Source organism: Saccostrea echinata, unplaced genomic scaffold, assembly GCF_033153115.1.
Source record: "Saccostrea echinata isolate AGI-Se365-2 ecotype Australia unplaced genomic scaffold, CSIRO_AGI_Sech_v1 ptg000023l, whole genome shotgun sequence".
In the NCBI taxonomy this organism is placed as follows: domain Eukaryota; kingdom Metazoa; phylum Mollusca; class Bivalvia; order Ostreida; family Ostreidae; genus Saccostrea; species Saccostrea echinata.
In genome coordinates this window covers 8,786,425-8,808,137 of record NW_026889772.1, presented here as the reverse complement: position 1 = coordinate 8,808,137, position 21,713 = coordinate 8,786,425, and the positions used below count along the sequence as shown (strand labels likewise).

The 21,713-nt window shown below is 33.3% G+C and overlaps 1 protein-coding gene and 1 long non-coding RNA gene across 3 annotated transcripts in view; one reads left to right on the top strand and one right to left on the bottom strand.

Moving 5' to 3' along the window:
* LOC133191655 (tyrosyl-DNA phosphodiesterase 2-like) overlaps window positions 1–21,713 on the top strand; it is a 507,986-nt gene that overhangs the window by 280,281 nt on the left and 205,992 nt on the right. The gene's annotated exons all lie outside the window — the stretch shown is intronic.
* LOC133191427 (uncharacterized) overlaps window positions 4,450–21,713 on the bottom strand; it is a 31,882-nt gene continuing 14,618 nt past the window's right edge. For both annotated transcript variants that reach the window (XR_009721682.1, XR_009721683.1), the window contains exons 3-6: window positions 19,680–19,784; window positions 19,367–19,464; window positions 8,653–8,725; window positions 4,450–6,741 (exon numbers count right to left, since the gene is read on the bottom strand). This is a non-coding gene — a long non-coding RNA (uncharacterized LOC133191427). The remainder of the gene's footprint in view (window positions 6,742–8,652; window positions 8,726–19,366; window positions 19,465–19,679; window positions 19,785–21,713) is intronic.

The following is a 21,713-nucleotide window of genomic DNA, read 5'->3' as shown; positions in this document are numbered from 1 at the left end:
GACGTCATCACGTGACGTCTATAAATAGATAAATTGCCTTAATGAAAAAGTGAAAAGTTCAACACTACCCCGGAGATAATTCATTTCTTTTAGTGAAAATAATTATGTAAAAACATCACTGGGCCATGAAAAGTGCTGCTAGAATCCTACTCTCCTGACACCGAAAAAATATTCTAAAGTTTCGCATGAAACCTTACCAAAATTTTTACATTTTATACATACGATCAAGGAATTTTTATCAATTCATGTTAACCACACGATTCTAGCAGCACTTTCCAAGTACTATAGAATACAAGCTTTCGATACAAACAAAAATTATATTTCAAAGTATGCGGCGTAGTGTTGAAATTTTGCATCTTTGTTGTTATAGAACGACAGAGGAACGGCTGATCGGGATTTCAAAGCACTGACTATGTTCATTATAAGAAAACATGATAAGAATATATCAGCGTACCCGATTCTTAATCTTTAATTCCTTTTGAATCACACATAACATTCATGGTATATGCCTTAAAACTCCCATTTCATATTTTTGTTTACATGAATTCTCATTTCACTCGATCAATAGTTATGACGTCATGGGTTTGGTATTTAACCCCCGTGCTAAATAATTAGCTATTTATACCACCCAAAAACGACAAGATTTAGTTTATGTTATGTTTTGAATGATTCCATTCTTTTCTTGGACCTGAAATTAAACTTTAAAGATAGATATTAAGAAATCATTATTTCTATAGTTCACGTCATACAGCTTACTATGACGTCATATTGTGAAGGCAAGTAGGATATTTCTGGGTGTAGCCTTAACATACCCGCGTGGGAGCATCCTCAGGTAGTGTAGACTCAAGTTTGTTCAAATCACTTCCCCCGAGGGTAGGGTGGGGCCACAATGGGGGATCAAAGTTTTACATAGAAATATATAGAAAAAAAATCTTGAAAAATCTTCTTCTCAAGAACAACAAAGCCACAATTAGTCATATTGATATGGAATCATCCTTGGGTAGTGCAGGTTCAAGTTTGTTCAAGGCATTTTCGAGTAGTAGGGTGGGGTCTTAAAGGAGGATCAAAGTTTTACAAAAGAACATATATAGGAAATATCTCATTCTCAAGAACAGCAAAGCCATGATTAGTCATATTGATATGGAAGCATCCTCAGGTAATGTAGATTCAAGTTTGTTCAAATCATGACCCCCACCCCTTCCCCCGGGTAGGGTGGCAGACATCTTTAAAACTGTTTTCAAGAACAACAAAGCTATGATTAGTTATATGGATATAGAAGCATCCTCAGAAAGTTTAGATTCAATTTCATTCAAAACATGACACCTGTGGGTAGGATATGCCTAGAACAGGTGACCAAAGCTTTACATATGAATATATAGGAGACGAAATCTGCTGACGAAAAACAGCAGGACCATATTGACTCAGGTGAGCGTTGTGGCCCATGGGCCTCTTGTTTTTTGAAAGATATAGTCTCATAACTGCAACGGTGTGTGCAAACAAATTTTCATAACGCGTGTTACTCAATTTGTTTGCACACACAGTTGCAGTTATGAGACTATATCTTTCAAAAAATAAAGATTCAATGCTTAATTATCAGGCGATAGATGGTCTTATCAATGTAAATATGAATATAGATGTAATTTTCCTCTGGCTTTACTTGAGTTAAAAATTAAGGAATGGGAATCAATATTATTTACAAAGATTATCAATTTCTAGAATTACCAGGATACTTGAGTTCCATTTTTCTTAACACAGGGACAAAAGCAGAGGTTTTGTTCTTCAGAGTAATAAATTATCTGGCCTGGTACCTTGCACCGGGTTCTGAAACTAAGTTCTGTGAGTATGCGGAGTCTTACTCTTATAGAGCATCTCTACAACTTGTAGGTTAACTTTTTACCAGTTCTGTGTACTTCGACCTTAGCTTTTCACTGTTATCTCTTTAACGGTTTACATTCAGAATCTCTATTGTACTGTTTCTGACTTCTGCATCAGATTTCTTTTTAACATATGATGCCGTCTTTTTATAGTAAAGGGTAATCTAAACAAAGATAAACAGGATTTTAGACTACTGAGTAGTCCATCAGTCCTAGTCGCATGAGTGTTTGGAAGGTTCAGGCCCATTGTATCATTCATTCATTTCTCATTACAATACATTTGCTGTTTTTAAAGACCCTCTATCCACTTCACACTAAAGACTTCTAATGCCCTTCTATCCAAAATGAAATGAATTTAAGTCCACAATGTATTTCTCAATAGGGAATAATTCAATACTTCTTAACATTTTATTAATCCTAGATAAATTAATTGAACACTTTATTTTCATGTATTTTCCTCATCTAAGTAAGCAACAGTGATCTCAGATAATTAATACTTCATTGTCTTTAAACAGTTAAATAAAAAAATGATTAAAGACTATTTCATAGGACTTGAACACAGTATCTTTTGATCATTAATAATTTCACAGAGATGAAACCCATAATACTTATTTAACATATGAATTAATATTTAGTATATTAGACATATACATGTTTCTATTGCTTTAGATTGTTTTAAGTCAATATTGTCACATTATCTAATGTTTGTAATGCAACATAGGAGATAAGTGCATTGAGTGATGTACATTGTGATTTAGAGGAACTAGGATGAAATATGTGGAGATAACAACAGTATTCGAGCTCAAAAGTTATTAGGTTCAAAACTAGTTAAACCATTAAATGTTTCCATATGATATCTATCTTCAACTAAAGACTTAATTTGCTCCATATTTCAATATATTTTTTACATACAAAACTGAGATGTTTTGAAGTTTCGTGCACATGGCATAATTTGCAATGACTATCCGTTTCTCTTCTCCATTTACTCATATATATATATATATATATATATATATATATATATATATATATATATATATATATATATATATAACTCTGATTTAAGGACTAGGGAGACCAGACCATTATATATGGCTTAAGGAGACAATATACAGATTTTTTAAATTTGCTTTTTTCTAAAAAGAAATACCAGATCAATGTTCTATAGAACACCATTTAGTCGACTCTTGCTTTATTTTTTCATTATAAATGCCTCCTAAAAATATATGAAAAAAATGGTCTCCCTAATATTTTATGTTTCTGTCATATGACTTAAAGAGACCAGTGTATACTTTTATACATATAACTTGTGGTTTAAGTAGACCATTTTTCTTTCATAGTAATTTCACTGATTATGGATTAATTAACATATTGTTTCCAACCAGAATAGTTGCGGATGGTCATTGGTCAAGCTCAGCAGAAAGATATTTGTGTTAATGTGACTCAACATGATCAGTACAAAATCTTGAATATAAAACTAAAGTCATTGCACAAGTGACTTATATAGAGAGTAGTTGCCCCCCTGGCGCAGTGGTTAGAGCGTCTGCTCTAGAGTAGAGAAGTAAGGAGTTGATCCTTACATCGCAGGTTCAAATCCCACAGTTGGCTGGGGAGACCGATCCTTCGGATGAGACCGATAAATCGAGGTCCCGTGTCACAGTAGGTGCTGGCACTGGCTCAATGGCTGTAAGTGCTGAGTATAGGACAAAATTTGCAGCTTTCCACTGGCATGTGGTGGCGTCTCCATATGAGTGAAAAAATCCCGAGAGGGACGCTAAACAACATACAATCAATCAATCAATCAATATATAGAGAGTATAAGCCCAGAGTAGCTTGTTCTGATATCCACAATTAACTCTCAATGCTGTCGCCCACATGTTGCAGTGGTAAGAGCCTATGCTCTAGAGTTGCCGTGTTAGGAGTTGATCCTTATGTCACATGTTTGAATCCCACTGTGGGACGTGGAGACCGGTCCTTCGTACAAACCAAGGTCCAGTGTCACAGTAGATACTGGCATGAAAAAGATCCTTCACTGCTCATTGGCCCTGTGTGCCGAGCATAGGTCATTTGCAGCTCTCCACCGGCAAGTGATGGCGTCTCCATATGAGTGAAAAATTCTCGAGAGGGACGTTAAACAACAAACAAACTCTCAATGTCCAATACAGTTTAACCTGAAAGTGAATGCAGACATACACATGCAGACATAGATTAGACTTAAACTTTAGACCAAGTATAGTATACTCCATATTGTTTTGTTGAGGACACAAAGTTCACAGTGGAAATCAAGTAGTTTTTCCTGCTATTTATACCCAGCTTCTTTTAAACCATATAGTCATTGAGTGCATTCACTTTCCAACTAATTGATGAAGTTCTGAATCATACCTATATTTGTTTAAATTCTTTGTGATTTAAGAATATGTTTGACCAGTTGAAACCAAGAGTACATGTACTACATAAAATTTCAATGTTGTGATTAAGATCCAGTATAGCAATATGTAGATGCCATGTTCAATATACATATTTGCTATCATTAAACCTGCAGAGACCATGAATCAAAATAATTCAAGTGCTTCAAAATCATTTTATTTTTACTGCTAGTCAAAATACAGTCACTCAAGCATATCCTTTGTTAATTTGAAAAAAAATGATAGTTTAACATTTATTATTAATACCATACCAAAGCACAAGATAGTGCACTTCTTACATAATCCAATGATTCATGCTGTGATTTGACATATTTAGATGTTTCTCATTTACAGTTCAATATACATGATATACAAGTACAGTGTGACACTAACCTAGTATCAGTTGAATGGATCATTACTATTCTGTTTTTAAGAAGTTTGCAGGGTAAAAAGTATAATAAAATAAAAATGTTGATACATTTATTGATTGCATATGCTAAAAACTTTGATAAAATATCAAACTTTGTATCATAACAGCTTTTACAAATTAATTCAATACATTCAAAGGTACAAAAATCAAATTATTTTCATCCACAGTTTTATCATATTCAGTTGAACAACAGCTACATCTATTATATAAAATGTATGGTAGTTGGCACTGATGGTATAATCAAAGAATACAAAGCTCACTTCTATAAATGTTATCCACTAGTAAGGCAAAGTCTCACTCAACAAACACTCTGGTAATGTATATCACCTGAATCCAAAATCTATGCAAGTTGTTCTGGGTTAGATTTAACTGCTCAATAACCCTGAAAATGTATGTTACATCCAGCATCAGAAGCAGGATGCATCATCTATGTTTACTGATCACCAAAGAGTATATTGTTACTTTGAATGAACCTTCTCTAAAAAAACTGGTCATTAATCCAGAAAATCTAAGTCAAATCAAGGATTGGTACCCTGAAACATTAACATACATCATCTTTGCAGGTTTGTTCAACTTACAGTTTATAATTTCATGAGAATAGGACTGCTCAAAACACTTACTCTTGTGGAGTCCCCCATGTGGCGCAAAGGCTAGAGTGTGTAATCTAGAGTCTCAAGTAAGGATTTAATCCTTAAGTCTCAGGTTCAGATCCACTGGGGATGTGGGGACCAGTCCTTCAGATTCGACCGTATAAACCGAGGTCCCACCTCGCAGTTGATGTGGGCACAAAAAAGATCCCTTATTGCTCAATGACCCTGAGTGCTAAGTATAGGTCAAATTTTGCAGCTCTCCACCAGTAAGTAGTGGCATCTCCATATGGATGAAAAATTCTTGAGAGGGATGTTAAACAACAAACAAACAAAAACAAAAAAACATGAAGAAAATGTTGATCAGGTCAAGCATCTGAAGTAAATCTGTTAATGTGCTTTAATCCATGCAAGTTTGTCCAGTTAGAGCTTAGGAATAAACCTTGCTCCTTAAATTTTAACTGGGATGACAATGCTAGGTATATAGCAAGAACTCATCTAGACTGTCCAGAAAAGCTTAAGAATATTTAGCAATATATTACTTGCATGATTTAAAAAAATCTGCAATCTAACATTATTCTAAAACAATTTCAACAAAGTTTCTAATTTTCAACAAATTCAATGCACTATGAGATGAATTACATTTCTAAACCACATACACTCTATTTAAAGTGCAATATACATGCATTATACTGTATGTTAAATCTTTACAGTTCTCTTCAAGTACTCTAATATATATAAAATATGAAGATTACCAAAAGTGATCAAGCTTTAAAGTCCATTGAAACAATACAAAATTGGAGCAGAGCAAACACAGACCTCTAAAAACACCAAGTGCAATGGAGGAGAAAGCATTTTCTGCCATGTGCTCCTTGACATGATTGGGCAAATGGAAAAATCCACAAACAATTCAGTGTAAACAATTTTGATGAAAAACATTAGTCAACATTCAACTTAATGATAGATTAAATTTGCTATAACAATTAATTTACATGTAAGTGTACACACATGTATGCATACCCAATTTTACTAAATGAATTATTTCACAATATCCAAAATTGGACAATAATATATAGTTTCTAATCTAGCCAGACAACAGGAAATTTTCATTATTACTTAAATTACATGAAACTATTGATGTCTGTGAGCTACAAATTATATCTAAAAATTATATACATTTTAACAAGTGTTTACAGTTTAGTGTATTTATTATACACAAATGATGACTTAATTAGTAAGACATACCAGTAAAGTCCACAGATTGACTTCCAGATTTCAGCTCAAAGGCTTGAAGATTTTTAGTGGCTTTTTCTCTCATAATTTTTTTTTCACTGAATATTTTCATTTTTTTTTTCAAGATACTGTTTTTGTTGAGGTCTTTTAGCAGTTTGATGCAATCCAAGAACTCTGAGGGCAATTTAAGAATTCCTGAATTTCTTTCTTACCTGGCAAAAATAAAAATTTAAAAGTTTGAAATATATTCAACTTACATGAAGAAAACTAGTAAAACTAGCGATAATGTAATAGACCTTTCAGATGTTCCAAAGCAGCTACATGTACCTTATTAAAAAATATAAAGTTTGAAGTATTTAGAGTCACCTGTATTCTGAACAAGGGATATGTGTATTTGACAGACAGATGAATGAATAGACTGATCACTATAGAGCACCTTAGTCTTTTTTCAATAATCATTATATTAGTGAAAATCAAATAGGAACTAGAGTGCTTCAAGGAATGTATATGTCGCCTGCTAGGTATCTTCATTAAAGAGGTAAATAAATCTAAGAGTGGTCAGCTATTAATTTAATATTAGCATGGAGGTTCATGCATTTACCTGCAAGGAAAAAAAAGGATCCAAAAGTAAAAGACTGGGATAGAATCTGGCAATCAAAAAATATAGTTCCCCAGTCCTCAAATGAATAATTAAATTGAAATTATGAGGAATAACTATTTATCATTTTATTAATACACATGTAGGTGCTTCCAACAATCCTCGGAGGAAAGAGATTTCAGACTGTCTTTACTTTGTCACTTTGTCAGTCAACACGATTCATTGTAGAATACTGATCCCAATGTATTTTCATAGTATTTAAATAAGTTTGTGGTAACTGAATTTCATACAGTTTCAAAGTATAGTATCATGAGCTCAAAAACATATATAAATGCTAATTATCAAAACCCTGCCTCTAAAAATTTTGGAGATATAAGGTGTGACAGACGGACAGACAGACACCAGGTAAAGTGATCTCTAAGTGTCGTTCTGCTCTGCAGTTGACACAAAAATGAAACTTAGTCAATTTTTGAGCATGCATATCACTTCAGTGATGAAAGGAATGCTGAAGTGGTAAGTCTATCCTAATTATTTGAAAATACGGCAACCCCATTGGTCAGAATATAATACATATGCTGTCCAGCCTTAATTTCATTGGCATAAAGCAGCACAAAACAAGATTTGATTGGATGGTGCAACTTGTTTTTCTAGGGGGCACTGTTGCAACCCTGGAAAAGAAAATAGGACTGGGGCTTGCCCTTTGGGGGCACTTACTGACCGAAAGTAAACAAACAACAGAAATAGCAAATTACACTAGAAATATGTCCATAGGCCATGAATGCCCCGCCGAGTGTATAGTAATGCAACATGAAATTTTGTGTTAGTATATGAAGTTTGATGAGAATATCTTGAAAAGTTTCTTTAAAATTGAAATAAAAATTTAAAAAAAAATGAATAGATGATAAGTTCTCACCAAATTATGTATAGATGCATAGCCTTAGATAACAATATCTTAAATGGTTTAAAACCATGCAAGATGCAAATTAAAGGAAAGTGAGGTCAAGGTCACAGGAAAGGTCAAAAATTTTTGAAATAGTTGAATAGGTCTTACTAATCTTACAGCATATTAAGTTTGATAAAAAATATCTTGAATGATTTCTTTAAAACTGAGCTAGTCACAAGCGTGGCGCCATGGTTAAAGCGTCTGCTCTAGAGTCACGAAGTAAGGAATTGATCCTTACATCACAGGTTTGAATCCCACTGTGGGATGTGGACACCAGTCCTTCGGATAAACTGAGGTCCCATGTCGCAGTAGGTGCTGGCAGGAAAAAGGACTCTCACTGCTCAATGGCTGTGAGTGCAGAGTATAGGACAGAATTTGCAGCTTTCCACTGGCAAGTGGTGGCGTCTCCATATGAGTGTAAAATTCCCAATAGGGGCTGCAGATTACCTGTTATGATTGACCAAAATCCCTACTAGGCTTTAAAATCTTCATTCTTGACCTGTATATCGTCAAATGAGATTTGTCCAGTTAATTAAGGTAAAAATTACTAATTGATAAAACTGTAAATGATTTTTTTTTTACCTGAGTCAGATTTTTACTTTTCTTAAAGGTGTCTGGATTTGACTGTTGGTTCCACCTATCTCAAGGAAATGATCTGTAACAGTAAATGTTAGAAATCATAATCTGTTCTCTATCTCCTATAATCACGAGAAAAGGTGTTAAAAATTAACAGATGGAGATAAAATCAGCAGTCATATTAAAGGCTTTTTTCAATCATCAATTTATTAGTGAAAATCATAAAAGTATTAGGCAAAAAGGAAAAATAAATGTTGTCATTAATTAACCTTGCATATCTCTACAATTTTCTGGTAAGAAAATTTATACCCGATAGATGCAATATAATCACCCTTTGCCTGCCCCTAAATTAAATTATGAAATTTTGATAGATTTTGATTTAAGCAATTATTTAAAACAAGGTTTTTTTAGGGGCACGTACCCCTGCTTTAGATTTATATAAAAAAAAAAACTACAAAAAACGTGAAAACCTATTTCTATCTTACTGGTTTATATTTATTACAAATGTCCTCATAGTCAGCATAGCCCAGAATGGTAGACCGCAGACTCTCACCATGAACATTTTTAGTGTCCTGGTTCGAATCCATTTGTTGGCACATTTTTATTTTTTCAAACTTTTTACCTGTATAAACACTAAAGAACGAGTGCACTTATGGGCCCCGGTAAAATGTGAAAAAATGAAGAATCAAATTAAGCTTAATTTTCCATCTCAGATCATTAATTGATATCTAAACCCTAAATTCAACAAATTTTATTGCTGAAATTCATGAATATACAAAGAGCAAAGCCATACAATGTGGTAGGGGTCAGCCAACATTCGTGATTTTCTATAGTAAATCAAGGACAGTCATTCATTTCAAAGCTTTTGTTTATTGTCAGCCTAACGTTGTACAAACTTGTGTGATTGACAAAAAACGCATTATACATTTATAAAACTTGTGTGAAAGTAGGAAATTTGTACAAGATTAGGCTTGTACTTAAAATATTAAAAAAATGTATGAAAAGTTCAATGTTTTTCCTATAGCAAGTAAGAGCTTAGATTTACCTGTATGATCTAGCTATGTTGAACCCACCCATGGAATAAATTATTTAAAATACCGGTAGTCACATGAGTTCTACCCAGGTAAACATTCCTCAAAGATGCTCACTGTAAAGCATAGCCACGTTTTGTATCATTATATCAAAGTCATGCCGCATAGAGAAGTTTGTATGTACATGTATTTGGTTTTAGGAAAACGGGAGGGTTAGGAACACAGAAGGGTTAAGAGAGTTTAGTGTCATTAAAATGTCATCATAAATAAAAGTGTCAAACATTTTTAACATTCAAGCAAGACAATGGTACCAGTATTGAAAGCCACCCAAATACACCTTTTTTCATTTTAAAATATAAAGGAACTAATGTTAATACTTATTGCATTATTTCAAATGCAAGCGTACCAATTTCATAGTTTGATCACTATGGATACAGGCATCTATACAACTTCATTCAATTTTTTTCTCGGGTAAAATAGCGCAAGAAGTATCATTCGGCAAATGTGCCTGTCAATGATCCACCATCAGATTGTTCAAGTGTCTGATTTAAGATTTAAATGCCTCCTCCCCTTGATTTAAATAAACGATTGAAACTCAAAATGGGTTTGATATGACTTTTCCGGATCTATAGGCATTTAAAAAACTTCATTTGTTTCAAATCCATGCTGATTGATGTTTTAGCGTGATTTTAATTAGAAATGTCCAGTTGTGTTTAACTATTACTAAAAGAGAACAATTTGGTAATATATTCTAAAGTAATACAGCACTGAAAAAGGGCCCATTAAGCATTCCTTAAGTGCACTTGTCCTTGCACTTTGATTTTTTTATACAGGCTTTTGCATTTTACTTATATTTTCTTCCTTAAATGCATGTTTGGTGTTGATATAAAAGACATCTACAGAAATGCAGATTATAAATTCTCTTTAACTAAATGCAATCAACCGGAACTATACCTCATTGTAAGCACACTTTGTTCGAGGACACTAATCATTCACTTTGTGTTACTCGATACTGCAGGTGTCAGGAAAAAGAATCTTGCTGAGCAATAACTGCTGTGTTTTCCTTTCAAGAACATAATGACATGTAATAGTACTGTTGTGCCAGTGGGAGAGATACTGTTCTATGCAGAGTAGATGCAGTTCATTCCTTGGGAAAAATGTGTGCATTGGCGATATGTTATGCTAAAAATGCATGAGGGTTTTCAGATTAGAAAAGAATGTGGTAAGGTCAGTTAAGGTTTTATGTCCCATTGCCATTACTCAGTCAGACATCAAGAATGACCCTCATACAAAGGATGTATAATTCTGTAAATACTGAGGTAGGATCATATGAACACACAGTTGACTAGAATGAAATATATCGAGATAACAAACAGTATTCAAGCTCAAAAGCCCATCAAAAAATACAAAATAGGAGCAGAGCAAACACGGACCTCCAAAACATCAGAGGTGGGATCAGGTGCCATGGAGGAGTAAGCATCCCCTGCAGACCGGTCACACACGCCATGTGCTCCTTGTCACAACTGGGAAACAATGGAAAAATCCATCGATAATTCAGTGTGTAAATAATGGCCTAACAATAAGTATGAAAAACGTCACTCAGCATTTGACTTAATGATAAATTGTATTTGCTGACAAGGTCATTGTATCGACCATAGAATTTACAAAATGATAACTTTAAACAAGACTGCTGATATTCTTGTTTCAGCAACTTGTTTGTCAATAACTTACCTCGTTTTAAAAAAATTTCAAACATAGAGGATGCTCTTTCGTATCAAATCAACTGAGAGATATAAACCCTGTATGCAGGTGATGAAGGTATATCGCTAAATAAGTAAGGGAAGTTGACAATTGAAAAGTTAAAGCCATCTCATTTGTCATAAAGCTTGGTTGTTAGATTACCATTAACGTAGAACTAAAGCAATACATGAGAAACAAGAAACTACACACATGTGGCCTAAAGTCAGTGATCGGAACATACATCGATAAGCTTTTTCTAAAGACTGAAACCAATATTGGTCCTAAGGTCAACTCAAATTTTTAACTAGAAGTGTTCCTTTGATATACTATATTTTACTTATTTTCTATAGACTTACTATACCCTGAAAAAAAAAATGGAAAACAGGAACTGGCTGTTTAAATGACCTCGACCACCGAGGTTAACCTAAAGTTTGTCCCTGCCTACCTGAAAAACAGACTACCTCGGGCAGTCAGTAATTTCCAACTCTGGTTATGAGATGCTAAATGTTCAATATTTACAATCAAATGCTTATATTTACATTTTTAAATTCAGGATAGATTGAGAAAGTCAATAAAATCACTTCTATATTATGTCTGTATACTTCAACTGAGAAATTAGTTGAAACTGGTTCCAGAAAAGAAGCTGAAAATGTTCAATAGTTTACAGACAACACTTGAAACATGATGACTGAACAAACACAGATAGCAATAAGTAATTTAAATGACTCAGGTGAATTATAACCTGTTCAATCTAATAGATCCATCTTTTTTCTAATACGACGGTTGATCCAAAAGTTTGTGAAATTTAATTATCTCTAAAATTTTATTGTGATTTGATGAAAGCAAACAATAGGCATATTTATAATATGGAGTCTTTATGCAACAATACTGGAAATTTTCACCATGTTCCAATTACCAATAAGGTCACACGAGCTTTCTGAACATTGATAGTTGTAAAATCAGGGGGAGACTTCTACGTAACGTCAAGTTAAGTATGTCATGTCACATTATAGGAGCGTTATAGGAGCATCTCACCCTCATGTTCAATTCGACTAAGTAATTCTACAGAATATTCTGCCTTTTTCTCCTTTTCTCTCTCAAGAAAAGCCTTGGTATCCTCTCACACGGATCAACTTATCTTAATATTACACTCATATTTCAAAAATACTCCCCATCTTTGCATATGGTGTTCCAATTTCAGAAGCAAAGTCAAGCACAGTACGTCAGCGGTCAACGTCCATCAACACTTAATTTGTCTATGAGAAAAACAGACCCTCCAAAAGGCGGCCACACCTTTAATCAACCTCCATGGAAGTTCTGTTTTTCTTAAATTTCTAATGCCACTGGTAAATCAGTTGCTTAATGCATTTTTCTCCAGCCTGTATCAGTAGTATACCCCTTTAAGTCAGAGTGTTCCCAAGATTTTAACAAAACTTATAACTTGACCAAAATGTGATGTTCTCTAACAATTAAAATATGAACAAGAAATCATCAACTAATAATCTAAATATCAAGTTAAATCAGTTAAACTCTCACAGAAAGGTATATTAGTGGTCAAGCAATCGTAATTATGACAAAATTTTCGTTTTATTTGCCACTTAGTGCAGGATTTTTCTTATTTCACGTATTAAGAATTAAAATGATAATGAACAAGTAAATGTCTCCCCTGCATTTTCAAACATCCTTTGCTATGGCAACTGCCATAGAGTTACTATCATAAATATTTAAAATATTGTTTATTAAAAAAATTCAACAAGTGTCTATATAATTCTTATTTGTAATTTTCAACCACTTACACTAATAAATAAATACAAAATGAAGAAATTCCATGAACTTTCGGATCAACCCTCGTACATGTCAGTCATTAAATTTATATCAATATACAGTATGCATAAGGGAGACCAAATGTATTATTACTGCATTAAGGAGACCAACTACTATCCACATCTAAATCAGTATTTAACCACTTTCACTAATAAATAAATAAAATATGAAGAAATTCAACAAACTTTTGGATCAACCCTCATACATGTCAGTCATTAAATTTATATAATATGCAGTATGCATAAGGAAGATCAAATGTATTATTACTGCATTAAGGAGACCAACTACTCTCCACATGTAAATCAGTATTCAACCAATTTCACTAATAAATAAATACAAGAGGCCCAAGGGCCTTAACGGTCATCTGATTATAATACAACAATTAAGAGGATCCACAGAGTATAAAATGAACTGAAAGGTGAAGCTTTGTTGCCCAAAAGCAAGAAAAATAGGGTGATCAGGATCAACAAAATAATTAGTCTAGTGTTCATGAACAGTTCATAAATTAGGTTCTAATCTGTTCCCCATTTATCACTATCACAATACAGTTATTAACAAACTATTAGTGCTTCTGTACTACCCGGTATTTTAATTCCTTGTTGAAAATCTCTTACATTGGACTCTTTTGGTCTTTGATGAACATTGAATAAGACAAGTTATTTTTGTCTCAATTTTATTCATCTATTACTTACAAGTCTACCTGATCATTAAAACTATGAAAGTACTTTTTGTATTATACGATAAAAAACCGTGCATAATTCTCTTATACTATTAACCTTTCAAGTACATTATTTACAGTGATTCTCACGTCTGAGATTTTTCTCAAACATGCGTGCCACCAACGTTTTTTCCGACTCAGCTGAGAAAAAATTCTGAGATTTCTCAGAAAATCTTGAGATTGATGTATACCAGTCTCAAACAAAATCTCACAATTTTTTTTTTTATGGTAAAATGATCGCAAATGTTGTGACAGTGCACATTTTAATCAATAAATACACGAAATTAACATACAAGCACAGAAAGGATGTTAATTTCTCCCAAAACTTGATTATCCTGTGAAGGGGGGGGGGGGGGTAATTACGCGCATGGAAATATTCTTATTATATTAATATTGTCCACGCATGGAATCAAGCACTTTAAACTTTACCAAAAGAAAAAAAGAAAAAAAGAAAAAAATAAAGAATAGAATATTCTAGTGGCACGTTCGTACATAACATTTATATCTTCATTCGTACAGGAATTAATATAATTAATTTAATTCATATTTAAATGAGCTATTTGTGACAAGACATTTTTATTACATGTAATTCACAATGTTCATGTATATCAGAAAAGGAAATATGACTAGATAAAATATCAAAACTCCTCGGTCCCGTATTTTTTTTCCCAGGAAGTTATATTTTACTATTTATTAAGGTAAATATTATACGAAATATTAAAAGAAATCTGTCTAGAATTTCATGTACAAATTCTTCTGTTCTTTCGAAATAATATGTAAATCGACATTTATTTATTACAGATGATAGCAGTCTGTCTAATTTGGTTCTTAATTAAATCTATAAAATTCTTGATTGAGAATTTGGATCGACTTTATACTCACAATGTATTGTGCGTACTTAAATCCTTGACCATTTATATTATTTATAAGAATAAACTTGACTTATGACCATTCTGAAATACATGTATAAATCAAAAGAAGGACTGCATCTATTCAAATATACTTGCTAGCTATAGTACTTGTAAGAATAGATTCTTTTTTAACAAACAGTATTTTTTAGTACGACAACTTACATTTTGAAGCAAAAAAGTATGATCCGTAGGTTCTTTTTTTTTTTAAAAAATTACATCATTACGCAGTGAAACTTTTATTTACGATACAATTAGAAATTAATCAGTTTCTCATTACTCAATGAGCGTATGCGAGATTGATTTGGGTTTTCAATGTAACGATGATTATTTGTCAAGTGGTGCTATATTCGTTGTTTATTATTTATCTAAAAAAAAAAAAAAGAAGACTTTCCGAGACATTTTGTCACAGGGGATCGTAGAAAAATGCGATGTGTTAGTTTGCTGCTTCCCTATACATGCCCTTAGTTCAAATTTCAGCCGGTTTTTCTTCCTTCTGGGGGGATATGAGCTGAAATTCACCGACAATTAAACAGTTCCTCGAGAAATTTCCTTGATAAATTAAATCCTGTAAAACTAAGCATGCGTATGTTACCTGCTCCTGGATATGTTTGCTGTTTTTCCACAATTATGGTATACTCGCGAAATTTATTACAGCATGTGAGAAATTTACATGATATAGGCCTACTGAGCATTTTTTTTTTTTTGTGGATCTGCTAGAAAAAAAATTCACTCAGGTTTATTCTAAATTTAAATAGTCCCTATGACTCATATTTTTTTTTTTTTTTTTGCTATGGAGAATTAAGAATTATACAGATATATCTAACATATATAACAAACAAAGAAAAATGATTTCTTTTAATCAGTCTGGGGAATATAGTCTTGATCCGCCTACCTGCTACATGTAACGTCACAATGGTGGAAGTGACGCCTCGGTGTATGTTTTTGTGTGTTTATGTCGACAGATGAACCAAGACTACAAAGTTTAGATATGTTTTTGTGTTATTCTTCTGTAGGGATTTTTTACGGGGGGTTCAATGAAAATTTATTGTCGCAAATGTCGAAATGGAATCCTCTTTGTTGAATGACTCGAAACAACAAATAAAAGACGAAGGAAGTGTGGGATGTGTTTTTTCGTGATATTCACTAAAATATTGCATAAATAACTGACTAAAAGGTAAATTCAATCATTGATTCAACAAATTCATGCATTTTCAGAAAAAAAGGTCGTATATAACAACGAGAATAAGTCCAAGATTTTTATCAAATCTCAGCTTACGTGAGATGATCGAATCTCAGAGATGTTGGTGGCATGATGTTTTAGGAAAATCTCAGCTGAGGCAGAAATCTAAGATTTGAGGTTGAGATTTGAGCTGAGATTTTATACGTTGGTGGCCCCGAAGCCAGATGTTCAAAAATCTTTATGAAAACTTTTACTTGTTTTGCCTCTGATATGCCCAGGTGCAGAGAAGATTTTCAAAGAAATAATGCATTTTTTACTACAGATTCACTATATTATCAATAGAGCCCCCCCCCCCCCCACCTAGAAACACCAGAGCCTCTCACCCTGGGACCAGAAGTTTGCTCATCATACATGTAAGTAATCACTTTGTTTATCTGATTAACACTAAGGAGCAGAAAGGATTATTTAACAGAATTAATGCATTTTCACTATATCATCAAGAGCCCCACCATTACACCAGCACATCTGACCCAGGGGTCATGCAATTCACTACTCTGGAAGAAGCAATCATGCTCATCATAACTATATGCTTAGCTTCTTTGCTTTTTAACCAGAAGCAGAAAAGAGTATTTTCAAAGAAATTTTGCTTTTTCACTATATAATCAATAGAGCCCCTCCCCCTTTTTCACCATAACCCTTGACCCTGGGGCTATGAAATTCACAATTTTGGAAGAGGCAATCTTGAATATCAAAACAATGTACTTAGTTTGTTTAAATAATACCCAGGGGCAGAGAAGAAGATTTTCAAAGAATTAATGCATTTTCACTATATAATCAATATAGCCCCGCCCTAACACAAGAACCCCTGACCCTGGGGCCATGAAATTCACAATTTTGGAAGAGGCCCTCTTCCTCATCATAACTATGTACTTAGTTACTTTATTTAATACCCAGGAGCAGAGAATAAGATTTTCAAAGAAATAATGCACTTTCACTATATGTTCTATATTGCCCCATCCTAGCACCAGAACCCCTGATCCTGGGGCCATGAATTTCAAAATTTTGGTAGAGGGCTCAATGCTTATTACAATGATGCGAACAGTTTGACTGCTTGATGTCCAGGAGTAAAGAAGAAGATTTTTAAAGATTGCATTATTTTTGGTGGTTTTAGCCCCGCCCCTCAGGCCCCAGGGGGACAGGGACCATGAAATTCACATGAAAGTCTAAACTCGACGTAATGAAGATTTAGATTTGCAAACAAGGTCATTACACTGACCATAAATTTCTCGACATGTAAAATTCTAAACAAGGCAGTAGAAAGCTCTGTATCATGGACTTAGTTGTCAGTAGGATGTCTTGGTTCAAAACAGTTACTACATAGAAGATACTCTTGCCGTTGCAAAATTAGTTGAAAGACGTAGACACCATCTGCAATTGATAATATAATGTGATTTTGTTTTCTTGCAGGACACGGCAATACTTTTATTCTTCTCATGTAGAAGTTTGCACATGAATTCTCCTTCATTAGAACATACAATAATAGGTCGGCAAATTAATGATCACAGTTTTTGGAAATGCGAATTATGTAAAACACATTGTTTGAAGGCTTTCATACCATCTGATGGTTTTGGGGTAAGAATCGTGATTTCTAATTTTCTTTAAATTTTCTACAGGTTTTTTAGAAACAAGATTTCATTAAAATCACTTCTTTAATATGGTAATTGTAGCACAGTGCTTCTTCACAGCATTTAGATATTTATCTCATGCACATTTAGAGCAATTTTTGAAATTTAAATATGGCATTCTTAAACATTTGTTACACCATTATACAATTACACAGGTATTTATATTTACTTCGAATTTTAACATGAAATTTGATTTGAGTAACATTTTTGTGGACATCCATGGGTTTTAACAGGTCTGGACGATTTTAATATTAATTGCCATAAATGCACAGAATAAACGACATGCTAAGGCAATCTTTAAAATAATGTTTGTTTGCCCTCTCCCTTCACCCAAAGATGCTATATACCAAATTTGGTTGAAATTGGTTGAGCGGTTTCAGAGAAGAAGCTAAAAATGTTCAAATGTTAATGTACGTCGCACGACGACGGACGAAAATGGATAGCAATAGGTCACCTGAGTTACTCAGGTGACCTAAAAATATGAAGAAATTCCTCGAACTTTTGGATCAACCCTCGTACATGTCAGTCATTAAATTTATATAATATACAGTATGCATAAGGAAGACCAAATGTATTATTACTGCATTAAGGAGACCAACTACTATCCACATCTAAATCAGTATTCAACCTCTTTCACTAATAAATAAATAAAATACGAAGAAATTCAACAAACTTTTGGATCAACCCTCATACATGTCAGCCATTAAATTTATATAAAAATAAATATGCAGTATGCATAAGGAAGATCAAATGTATTATTACTGCATTAAGGAGACCAACTACTCTCCACATGTAAATCAGTATTCAAAACGAGAGATTTTAATACCCTAGTAATTTACATGTTTAGTTACATGAACTAAATCTATTTACCTTTGTCATCACGCAAGAACTGTTTTACATTCATCCAACTTTAACAACATTATACATGCATACAGTGTATGCCATACATTAGGAAGACCAGATGCATTATTACAACATTAAAGAGACCAACTACAATGGAACAATGAGACAGTATTCCAAAATGTTCATCCCAATACCATAGTAATTTCCCTTAATTTGTTTGTATTTAGATGACCTAAATCAATTTATCTCAGCCAGAATTGGAACAAAAAAGCTAGTCACACAAGTGGCCAAACACATGAACAGACAGATGGACATGATGATTCCTATGCTTATATACAACCATGCTTATATACACCCAAAGTTGCCAAAGTAGAGCAGATGCAGTGGTTAGAGAAGCTGATCCTTACATAGCGAGTTTGAATCCCACTGTGGAATGTGGAGACCCGTTCTTCAGATGAGACAGACGTATTAACTGAGGTCCCGTGTCACAGTAGGTGCTGGCTCGATAAAGATCCCTCAATGCTCAATGGCCGTAAGTGCTGAGTATAGGACAAAAATTTGCAGCTCTCCACCAGCAAGTGGTGGCGTCTCCATATGAGTGAAAAATTCTCAAGAGGGACGTTAAGCAACAAGCAATATACACCCAAAACTTTGTTTGCAGAAGATTTTGTGATACATGCTTTACAAGTATACATATTGTTCATAAGGGAATAAAAATGCTATAATATATCATTAAGGAAAGCAACTGAAATTAAATGTGCACTTCTAATTGAACTAAACAAAATTACCCTTTGTCAGAATGTAGATTTATAAACAGGAAGGCTGTTTTTCTTCATTTTTTCCATGTCAGATTCAGACTGTTCTTCAAAAAATTCTGGCATACACCCTGTAAAAGTGAACAGTGCAGATAATAAAGAGCTTCTAAATAAACTGCATAATATTTAAAAGATCCACTTAAAAGGGATAACAAATGCATTTAACTGCATCAAGGAGACCAACTGATATCCATATATATATATAAATCAGTACATGTATTTTAATTGTGATATTTTAATATCCTAGTAATTTACATGTTTAGTTTCATGAAATAAATCTATTTACCTTTGTCCAATGACCAATGAGCACAAGCACTGATTTTTCCTCTTTTTTCTTAACGGAATCACCAGGGCCAGTCTGCGGTCCATATGATTCTGGCATATGTACACTCTGTAAAATGCATATTTGTACCATGTACAGGCATATGAACAATATTTCTATACTACATACATGCATCACTAAACTTAATAATCTTTTTTTCCAAAATTCATTATTCATAGTGTTTTGCTGTTAGCAAAATTCAACAAAAACTATACTGTATATATTCGCCTATAAGGTGGTCTGCCTATAAATCAGTTGTATTTTTTGAGGTTATTTTGGAGGGATTTGCTATTGACCCGCTTATAAATTGGTACAACTTTTTGCCAGAATCAATTGACAATTTCAAATCAATGCTCTGATGTTTTAACCTGGTTTCAAAATACTAATCTTTTTATGACTCACCTTTAAGTTGGACATAGAGTATATACAGTACCTGCATTATACATGCATTAGGAAGACCAAATGCATTATTGCAATATTAAAGAGACCATTGCGGCAAATGAAATCAATGTATGAATTGTATTCAAAACTACGGGTGTACTAATTTGTCTGAAGTATATCATGATATAATGTGATACACAAAGACTTGAACAGGATATGTACATATACCCACATTCCTAAATGTAACAACAGTTTAAAAATCAATAATTTTTTTTTTTTTTTGCAAATTTCACTGTCTAATTTATGAAATATAAAATATTATTTAAAACCATAAAGCATAAAATGGTTGAAAGCTTATTTAATACAATAACTGACATAAATAGGATGTTTAATCTACATTTATTAATATTGTGGGTCATCACCCCATTTTTTGTGAAGGAATCGTGAAAGGCATTGCAATTCCAACTTGCTCACAGAGCAAGTTTTACACAGAGGACCAACTCTTTATTCAAAATTTAGTTTACATACTTAATTTTTTAACAAGTTTAATGGGTTTATAAAACTTTAAACTAAGTCAAAATATTTTGCTTTCTAAATATGGACAAGAAATGTTTTTTGCTTAAAATCACCTTAACTTCAGATAAAAAAAATGCACTGTGCTCATCCTCTTCAAATGCCTTGTTTGTAAATAACTGATAAAGGGTACATCTCACAAATGCTTCATTATTACAAATGTCTTACAGTAAATATAGGCATCACCACAACTTATTTCATTAGTAAGAATAAACCCTTAAGCAATGAATATAAATGCTGAAAAGTGGTGCATTGTTAGGAGTTGATCTTACTACACAAGTTTCGAGATTATCTCCATTGCACTCGGCACACCTCGGCCAATTCGTACCTCATCAATCGTTTGATGAAGGTGACGGAATCAGCCGAGGTTTGCCGAATGATCTCCATTGGTGCACTCTTTTGTTATGGAGGGAAGTTTTGTTTCCACATTAGCAGGCAGGTGGGACAGTTATTTATATATTGCATACATTACGTCATTGATATACTGTGAAACCTGTCTTATCCAACATGTTGAAGGGGAATAAAATCAATGTCAGATTAGACAGTGTGTCGGATTACCCAGTGTTGAATATTTCTGAGCATTATGATAAATGTCAGGTGACTTCATACAGAAAAAAAAAACATTTTTCGTTAGGTTTAGAGTACATGTGTATTTAATTGTCAAAGTGTGTGTGTGTGTGTGTTTCTTTGTTGTATAAAATATACCTTCGGCTGATTAACATTTCTTTGAGACACATCATTTGTTACAGCACTAGTAAACTCTGTAGTAATATACGATAATTTCTTTTAAACGTGCAAAACAGATGGAACTGCCAATCACTTTGAGTTGTTGCAATTTAATTTTTAGCATTTTACTTACTAACAGTAGATATTAAATATTTTGTCTACCTTCTGTAAACAGTGGTTTTATTTTTTTTTCTACACTACATTTCTCTCCGATTTTTTCTGCATTGTTAACTTCTCAAGATAGACTGTGCTATTAATACCCTCTCGTGACTTTTCAAACAAATGGGACGTACCTCTAAAACATTGTTATTGCGATTT